Consider the following 9,189-nt stretch of genomic DNA (forward strand, 5'->3'; position numbering starts at 1 on the left):
TCAAAAACATCTCGTCCAGAACTTAAAGGAAATACCAAAAAGTTATGGAGTTATGGTGCCGGTTTTAGGTGAATGGATTACTAGTAGTGATCATCCGTGTTTCATCACATTGCCTGCATTCCCGTACCATCGGCTGCATTCCCGTACCATCGGCTGCATGACATGTACCCGCTATCAGTCAGGATAATTATGGTGCAAATTTGCAAAGACGTTACTATCAGTTTGAAGAACAAATTTGAAGCGTTTCCATCTCATGCATCTACGCCATCCACACCAGTTCGTAAGAACAATGCACACACAAACACACGCACGCACACCCATGCTTATACACGCACGCCTGCCCTGTCCCTGTCCTGAACATTGCCGTCAGACGTCACTTGTCCCCTCATACGAGGGGCCGACAGACATGCAGTATGTTGGTTGAATGCGGTGCGCAGCACACTCCGCAGGCTAGCGGCCAACGAAAGTTCTGTTATACTTTGCACAGCTGTGGAGTTGAAAACCCCTCTTCGATCGGCAGCACCTGCCACATGTGCTGCAATGAGCCTGGCAGCATAGCGAGAGCCGAGTCCTCGCCGGCACCGGTATTGCCGTGACTGAGTTGCACGTAGAGCGATCATCGGGTAGACTTTTATGGACCGCGAGGCCTCCGGCGCTCCTGAACCACCGCTGACACGTGCGGCATTTCCTGCTCCCAACCTGATCTGCTATCGGTTTGCTTCACTTCTCCTTGCACTTGCGTCGGGCCATACCTCTCTTTGAGAATGACCTTCATGTCCGTGCTCGTTGTTGTGGGTGCGGTCCGGATGAAGTAGCGCTGGAGTTCGCCCCTCGCCATTCACAGTTACTTTGCCGTGGTGTTGCGGAATGCAGTACACGCAAACACAGTTGTCTGACTGCACTCTTGTTGGTATGAAGAGCACTGAGAACTTCATGTACGGTTCAATTTGATGTATGCGCCATTACTTCAGAGTTATCTGCATACAAAAAGAAGTCACACATGAATAAAATAAATTTAAGACAGCGAGCCGCATACAAATTCTGGGTTTGCAGCAGCTCACAAGTTGACAACATGTTGATCTCAGTCTGTGCACTAAGCACTTCAAGTCTTTCAACATCCGGCTAGGCTAACAGGACATAGTGTAATCAAGTCGAAATCCAATGCCTAATCCTCGTTTCAGTCTCAACAAGGCAATAAGGCCAAGAAATTTTCGACAGCAGCAGGGGGCACGGGAGACACTACCGCGTAGCCGACCAGCGCGAGGGACTGCAAGCCCCTACGATTAGGGTTAGGGTTTTAGAAGAGGCGCAAGGCCGATCGTTGTAGGGCTGCATGACGGTGAATATGTTGTACTACTAAAATGTATGTATAATCCATGTCCTGACCGGTTTCGCTGGATATAGCTCATCAGGTGACGCTTTAGAAAAAGCCGTGGACTAAAATTAATAATGTGGGTATATAGTGGGATTAGATTGGTTTTGATTAAGCTGAGGTGTAGGATATAGTAAGGACTTGTACTTGGGCTGGCGATAGTGTGTGAGTATGGACTTACGCCAAAGCTGCCAATGTGATACACGGACTTAGACCTACAGTTACCGAAAGTATCTTTGTGTAAAAATTATAAGTGTATGATAATTATGTATGCTACGCGCAAGGCCGATCGCTGTTGGCCGATCGCTGTAGGGCTGCATGACGGTGAATATGTCGTACTACTATAGTGTATGTATAATCCATGTCCCGACCGGTTTCGCTGTATATAGCTCATCAGGAGACGCTTTAGAAAAAGCCGTGGACTAAAAATGAATAATTTGGGTATATAGTGGGATTAGATTGGTTTTGATTAGGCTGAGGTGTAGGATATAGTAAGGATTTATACTTGGGCTGGCGATAGTGTGTGAGTATGGACTTACGCCAAAGCTGCCAATGTGATACACGGACTTAGACCTACAGTTACCGAAAGTATCTTTGTGTAAAAATTATAAGTGTATGATAATTTAGTAGCCAGGCTTACCGAAGATGCCGAAAGATAAGTTACAGCCAAGATATGACAGTAATTGGCGATGCTGAAAAGTACATATCGACTTAGGGTTAGGGTTAAAAAATTCTGCAGAGCAGAACGGTCGTAGGGCGGCACTAATGAAAACGAAATGCAAAGCTGTGTGGAAAAGGGTGCGGTGGATATGGAAAACAGAACACAAAGCAATGCAAAGGAGCACAACAGATGAAAAATGTGGGTGTAATGGTAAAAAGGTGGAGTAGGACAGTCCAGAGGGAAGGTTGGTAACAAGCTTGCTTCAGTATCATAGGGATAGATCATCAGAACAATGGAGGGTATGTGGAGGAACGATCCCTTATCAGTAAAAAAAATTAAGTGAAAAAACAGTAGAGGTGTGAGTAGAGGTGTGAGTTTACACATGTTTACCGGGTATGTGTTAGATAGTTCGAGAGACACTTGGTCTTCTTCCATGCTATGAATGGTGTGGGACCAAGTTTAGTGTCGAGTTTGTGTTTAGTCCATAGATCCCTTCGCACCCTGTTCACGCCGTTTAGGGTGGTCAGGAATAATGAGTGGAGGTGTACTTGTAGTAGTATTACGCTTAGGGCGTGTAGGTCTAGTGTTGTGGGAGATGTGTAAGGCGGCTGAGACAACCGACTTTGAATAGCCGCGTTCAACAAGTTTACTAGACAGAACGATCTGGTACCGAGGGAGGCAGCTTCGGTTGTAGATCCTCTATCTGCTCGGATCATTTCACCAAGGCCCACTGCTTTCCATGTGTGGTTGGGGTGGGAGAATCTTGGCGAAATGTATTGGAATTTGTTTCTTGTTTTAAAATTGATTTTCGACTCTATTTTTTCATCTAGGAATTTGAGGTGTAGGTCCAGCATGATAATTTCGGTTTTACTGTTTTCATGCGTGAATTTAACTGGACAGTTGGAGATAATAGGTTCTTGTAGGATTTGTTTGATATATTTTCTGATACAATTGCGAACAGGTCATCGATATAGCGTTTAGCCAGTAAGGAGGAAGCACCTGAGAAGGTAGACAGGTGGAACTTTTCAATGCGAAACAGGACTATATTGGCGTAGGCGACCGCTGCAGGGCTGCCACCTTGCAATTGGTGATATATCAGACCTTTGAAGGTGAAGTAGTTATTAGTGAGTATAAGCCGCATGATTTTAATGTTAGCAACTCGCCAGGGACCCGGTATGATTAGTTAACTCCCGGAGATGCCAAGCGAGTGCCCTAAGCGTAATACTACACCTCCACTCATGATTCCCTACCACCCTAGCAGCGTTTAAAGGCGTAGACAGGGTGCTAAGTGATCTATGGACTAAACACAAACTCGACACTAAACTTGGTCCCACACCATTCATAGCATGGAAGAAGACCAAGTGTCTCTCGAACTATCTAACACATACCCGGTAAACATGTGTAAACTCACACCTCTACTGTTGACGTTTTTTTCACTTAATTTTTTTACTGATAAAGGACCGTTCCACCACATACTCTCCATTGGTCTGATGATCTATCGCTATGATAGTGAAACAAGCTTGTTACCAACCTTACCTCAGGACAGTCCTACTCCACCTTTTTTCATCTATTGTGTTCCTTTGCATTGCTTTGTGTTCTATTTTCCATATCCACCGCACCCTTTTCCACACAACTTTGCATTTCGTTTTCATTAGTGCCGCCCTACGACCGTTCTGCTCTGCAGAATTTTCTAACCCTAACCCTAAGTCGATATGTACTTTTCAGCATCGCCAATTACTGTCATATCTTGGCTGTTGCTTATCTTTCGGCATCTTCGGTAAGCCTGGCTACTAAATTATCATACACTTATAATTTTTACACAAAGATACTTTCGGTAACTGTAGGTCTAAGTCCGTGTATCACATTGGCAGCTTTGGCGTAAGTCCATACTCACACACTATCGCCAGCCCAAGTATAAATCCTTACTATATCCTACACCTCAGCCTAATCAAAACCAATCTAATCCCACTATATACCCAAATTATTCATTTTTAGTCCACGGCTTTTTCTAAAGCGTCTCCTGATGAGCTATATACAGCGAAACCGGTCGGGACATGGATTATACATACACTATAGTAGTACGACATATTCACCGTCATGCAGCCCTACAGCGATCGGCCAACAACGATCGGCCTTGCGCGTAGCATACATACCTCTGGCCCAGTTGAGTCAATCTGCTGTCATTGAAGCATGTCACCGGTTTCCAAGGCGGCGCCCAGTGATGCCAGATCCTCAAGCTGGAAAGACCCCAGGGGATATGGCTTTACGGGCGCAAGGCGCCGTAACAAGCTATTTAGTCCACCCAGCCATCTATCAACCTAGATGCGTGTCGCCTAATAGAGAGAAACCGGCTGTAGCGAAGAAGCCACAGAGCAAGCGAGGTCCTACTGACGTGGAAATCCCCAAAAAGCAAGTCAGTTCCAGTGACATGAAAATCCCCAAAGCAAGTTCCTACCGACGTGCAAATCCCCTACAAGTAAAAGCAATATCCTACTGAAGTGCAAATCCTCAAAGCAAGGTTCTACTGACGTCGAAAGTTTCCCCCGAAGCAAGGTCCTGCCGATGTGCAAATCCCAAAAAGCAAGGTCCTATCGACATGGAAAACTGCCATGTTTGGAGCTACCATTTCACTAATGAAGAATTACTGGTATTATGAAGACATAGAGGGGGGGGGGACCCAAATACGCACAGGGAGCTCAATAACACAGGGACACGAGTCCATAAACAAGCATTATGAAGGCATAGCTTAGGGAACGGAGAAAGTTTTTCACCAAAATCTGACAATGCTTGCTAACAATGATACAGTAGAGTGCCGATCATCCGAAGCCCTTGGGGCGCAGGCTGCCACGGTCTCCACGAGGTTCGGATGAGAAGAATGCACGGTTCAGATAAGGGACCAGTCACACATCTATCTAAAACATGCATATCCCCACATGTGTTCATCATTTTTCATTCTCTTCGGTAGTACAACAGGAACTAGGCGCACTCCAGCTCCTCAAAATGACACTATCGTTATACATGTTTGACTCTAACCTGCTGTAATACATCTTGTGCTTTGCTTGTATGGTCCTCCGACTGCGGAAAATCCGCAAAACCATTGAAAAAGCTGCTATTTTTTATTTTCCAGCCCGACCAGGCGATCCAGATAATCGACCATCCAGATAGTTGACGTCCGGATAATCGGCGTTCTACTGTAATCGAGTAATTGATCGTTAAACCAAGGAGTAATTGATAGGTGAAAATCCATGATTGTTTCAGCCCTAACTTACTTTCCACATCTCATCTGCACTTACAACTTGAATTTGTAAGCGTAAGCAAGATACTTCCTCCGAAAACAAAAACACTTCGTGACTTTCATGCTGGAGAGATACTGTGTTCAGGAAATGTGGTTCAGTGGAACAAACACACCTGAAGACAATGAGTGGATACTGTTTCAACTTTGAAGTATGCATGGCATTGTACAGTAGAAATTGGCACCATTTGAGCCAGTCTCACTTGGAGTCAACATAGCTCAAATCTTCAAAGCTGTATTCACCACCGAGCTGACAGTAAGATTGAAGACACGGAGGTTTTTTGTTTTGTTTCTGGAAGCACTTGCTTACCAATATCTGCATAGACGCATGGAGTTCTGGAGTTCTGGAGTTCTGGAAAACTGCTATGAAAGAACCACGGTGCTGCTCAATGAAACTGTCCGGCCGCATGAGTCAAGTTTGCGCCTTGTACCATTTCGCAGCCCAGTGTTCGCAAGTCTAGGGCTGTGCAACGCGGCGCGTACCTGAGTGACAAGACTGGATTTCATCGAGCAGTACTGTACATGCGTCCATGGTACTTTGTACTTTGATTCTCGCTCGCTTGGGTTTATCACACTGAGACGACATGGAATTACTCGCAGTATTATTATGATAGCCAGGCGAAAATCACAGTCGCAGCATTTGAACATGAGAGACCATCGCAAAGGCAGCGGATGTTTCAGACTTTCAGTATTGCTGTAAAGTACCGCCGTTGACTCATAGCTAGTAAGTAGTATGCGCAAGAGTACATAACCCCCCCCCCCCCCCCCCAGAGTGTGCAACTCCCACATACCCTGCTGTCCCGACAGAATTTCAAGTTGACGTCATTATTTATGACGCAATGCTCCTTGCACCAGTGATTTACAACATGTGTACGGGTGTCAACGCATCACACGTTTTTCTTTGCAATCATTTGTACAGGATCAGATCGGCTTCGGTCAACCACAGGTTCCGGATTCGTCTGATAATCCGTGTACAGTGCGCATTGCATCATCAAAATGACGTCAACTTCAAATTCTGTCGGGACAGCACCCATACTAGTAATATACTATAGTCGAGTTGCACACTATGGGGGGTTATGTACTCTTGGTATGCATAACAGGGGTCTGTAAACAATGACCCCCAACCCCTTGGGTACGCCCCTGTCAGATGACAATAGCATAGCATCAGGACAAATGGCTGAATGACCACACTACACAACAGACTGATCCATACCCCCATCCCCCAACATACTTACTTGTATTGCCATTGCCGCATTGGCCCAAGTCCACCAGGCCCACTGCCACTGCGCACTGGCTTGCACCGCGGGCCACTGCAGACGCGAGACGCTTTCTCTCCTGCAATCTTGATCACGTGTGCGCCCGTAGCGACAACCCGAAGTAGAGTCGACCTGGAGCGAGATGCTACAGTGGGGAGACGAAGACCAGACCTGCATGCAAACTAAAAAGAAACAAGAAACAAGTCACTGTCACTGCTGGTCATATCGCTCTTTCGTCAACTAGTTTTGACCACGAGTTGTACCTCGAGCGTAGATCTACTTGGCTTCGACAGTGGCCGTCAATTATCGTCTCGTCGGAGGGCTCACCGCGAAAGTCTGGCACGCGTGTACTGGATTACAGTTTATCAGCTTTATCTACAGACATACTGGGGAGCACACAGTGCGCTTGCCCTTTGCCTTTGGTCACCAGTGCAGTGCAGTGCGCGTAGGGCTCCGGAGCTCCCTGGCCATGGCCTTCATCCGCATCGTCCACTAGCGTCTTGTGTCACGCGGCCGCTTTCCCAGGGAACTGAAGTACAGCCGGCTAGGTCTCTCGTCATCACGGACTGACTCATTGCTCGGGCAACTGGCTCAGTCGGCTTCTCGGAGTGTGGCGGTGAAGAAGAGAAGAAGTCGGCGAGTTTGGTCGAAGCTCAAAAGGCAATAACAGGCACTACAATATAAATGATGGGCTCTATGATGAGCCTCTATCTTATCTGAATAGAACTTAGAGAAGAGGAGTCCAACAACAGCCAAAGGTGAACCTTTCCACCACTGTCAGCACTAACGCCTGTGGACCCTGCCCGGCAGGGTGGGTCGGCCTGCGAGGACATAACCACACGGAGAATATTGGTGAAGCTAAGCCTAAGAGGATGAAGATTGGCAACCGGTTCCTTGCTCGATGTCGAAACAATAAAATAACGGGATGACAGTTTTACTTGGCAAGTGTGGGTCCCGGAACGTCCGTACATCGCGCTGAAAACAGCGGCAAAGGCGAAGCAAGCAGTGTAGTGTAGTTTGGTGCGAGCTGTGTCCCTGACACTAGCACCTACCTCGGCAATCCGTGGTTGGCTGGCCTCTCTCCCTCTGCAGCTCTGGCACAAAGCAAGGCCTGGCGCCTACTGACAGTAGATCTACTGTGCAGCGTTGTCCACACCGCGCTGTACCATGTGTACACCCAGGTTACCATGGTTACTGGTACCACATGTAATGGTACAGTGCCAGTCGATCTACCGGACGGGCCTTTGCCTTTGCCTTTGGCTTCGGTCACGTAACTAATTTTAAAGGGGAAGTATACCCTAAAATCAAATTTTCACCAGTTGTAGTCTTCTGGGTGCTGAGTCGAATGGTCTTGGTCCGAGGAAGCTGCGACGCTCCCTTCCTACTTGAATCCCAATCGAACTCGCGCACTTCCACCGAAACTGGGTGACTGCGCCCTACTAGATGGGGATTTGTATGCAAAATGTCACTAAAAGCGCCATTTCGTTCTTATAAAAGCACGGATGACCGCGATTGGCCCATATGTTGTAGTCTTTTGGACGCTGAGTCGACTGGTTTTGGTCCGAAAAGGCTGCGATGCAGCGTTCCTCCTTTATTCCCAATCGAACATGGTTGAACAAGCGGTCACGTGCTCCTGCGTACACCAGTCACCTGGTCACCGTGCCTGCAGGGTACAGCTTACTACTACGTAAGTTACTAGCCTGTTTGACCTTTTTTGGGTGCAGTCCTGTCACTCGAGTTGAACTCGAGTTGAACCTTGGTGTGAAAGTTAGTTGTCGCCTGCTGCTGGCGCGGTGACCAGGTGATTTGGGCAGAGCGAGAGGCATGGCTACTGAGTCTGCCTGTAACCATGGTAGCTGCCCCTCAACTAGAGGGGAGTAGAGTGCAGTGCATACAAAATTAATGATTTTGTCGGCAGTGATACTGATAGGGATAGTGGCATGCTTATTGATTCGACATGCCGGACACAGCTGCTCACCCAATTGGCCAACAGACACAATCTTTGCACGGTGGTGGACAGCAAGACAGGAGACGCCAGTGACTGGCAAACTGACTCCAAAACGATAGGAAAAGCGGAATAAAACAATTCATAAAGGCATAACATGAAACTCTCAAACTGAAACAAACAAACAGAATAGTGGTAGCAACCTCTGCGATCAATTTACGAGTATAAGGGACAAACAAACGGTTTGGTAAAAACTTCAAAAGATATAAAAGAGCCAAATCGATCAAGGGCTTGTACCAAAACTCCGAACAGGATAAAACAAGAGATACCAGTCGTTGCAGAAATCTTGGCTTGCCCCAGAACACGCATCATCATAGATGGGGGCAGGAATCTCAGAAGAACCGTCGGAAATCAAGAAAGCAATATCGCTGGACTATATGGTATATCTAATAACCCGATGAGTGATCCTAAACCACCACGTTCGTATACAGAGCAGCTGAGCTAAAGACAAGGTGACAGCAGTGTTACACACAGAGAGCACTGGGGGAATTCAGATGGGGCTAGTGCATGGTCAGAAGTAAATGTTACTGGGGGGGGGGGAGCAAGCTGCTAATTTACACTGCTGCCAACCGTTTAACGATCTATAAAAACAAATCCATTTAG

The 9,189-nt window shown here is 46.9% G+C and overlaps 1 protein-coding gene and 1 long non-coding RNA gene across 2 annotated transcripts in view; both read right to left on the minus strand.

Moving 5' to 3' along the window:
• Positions 1-156: 156 nt before the first annotated feature.
• LOC135813936 (uncharacterized) lies at positions 157-7,528 on the minus strand. Its single transcript, XR_010553139.1, has 3 exons — positions 6,845-7,528; positions 6,561-6,763; positions 157-977 (listed from the first exon to the last, which is right to left on the minus strand). It is a non-coding gene; the product is annotated as an uncharacterized LOC135813936 (long non-coding RNA).
• Positions 7,529-8,605: 1,077 nt separating this feature from the next.
• LOC135813937 (prolyl endopeptidase FAP-like) overlaps positions 8,606-9,189 on the minus strand; it is an 18,666-nt gene continuing 18,082 nt past the window's right edge. Inside the window, exon 12 of the mRNA XM_065326979.1 lies at positions 8,606-9,189. This exon is cut by the window's right edge and continues 619 nt beyond it. The gene's annotated coding sequence lies outside the window, so the exon portion shown is untranslated.

The sequence above is a fragment of the Sycon ciliatum genome, chromosome 4, assembly GCF_964019385.1.
Source record: "Sycon ciliatum chromosome 4, ocSycCili1.1, whole genome shotgun sequence".
Lineage (NCBI taxonomy): Eukaryota > Metazoa > Porifera > Calcarea > Leucosolenida > Sycettidae > Sycon > Sycon ciliatum.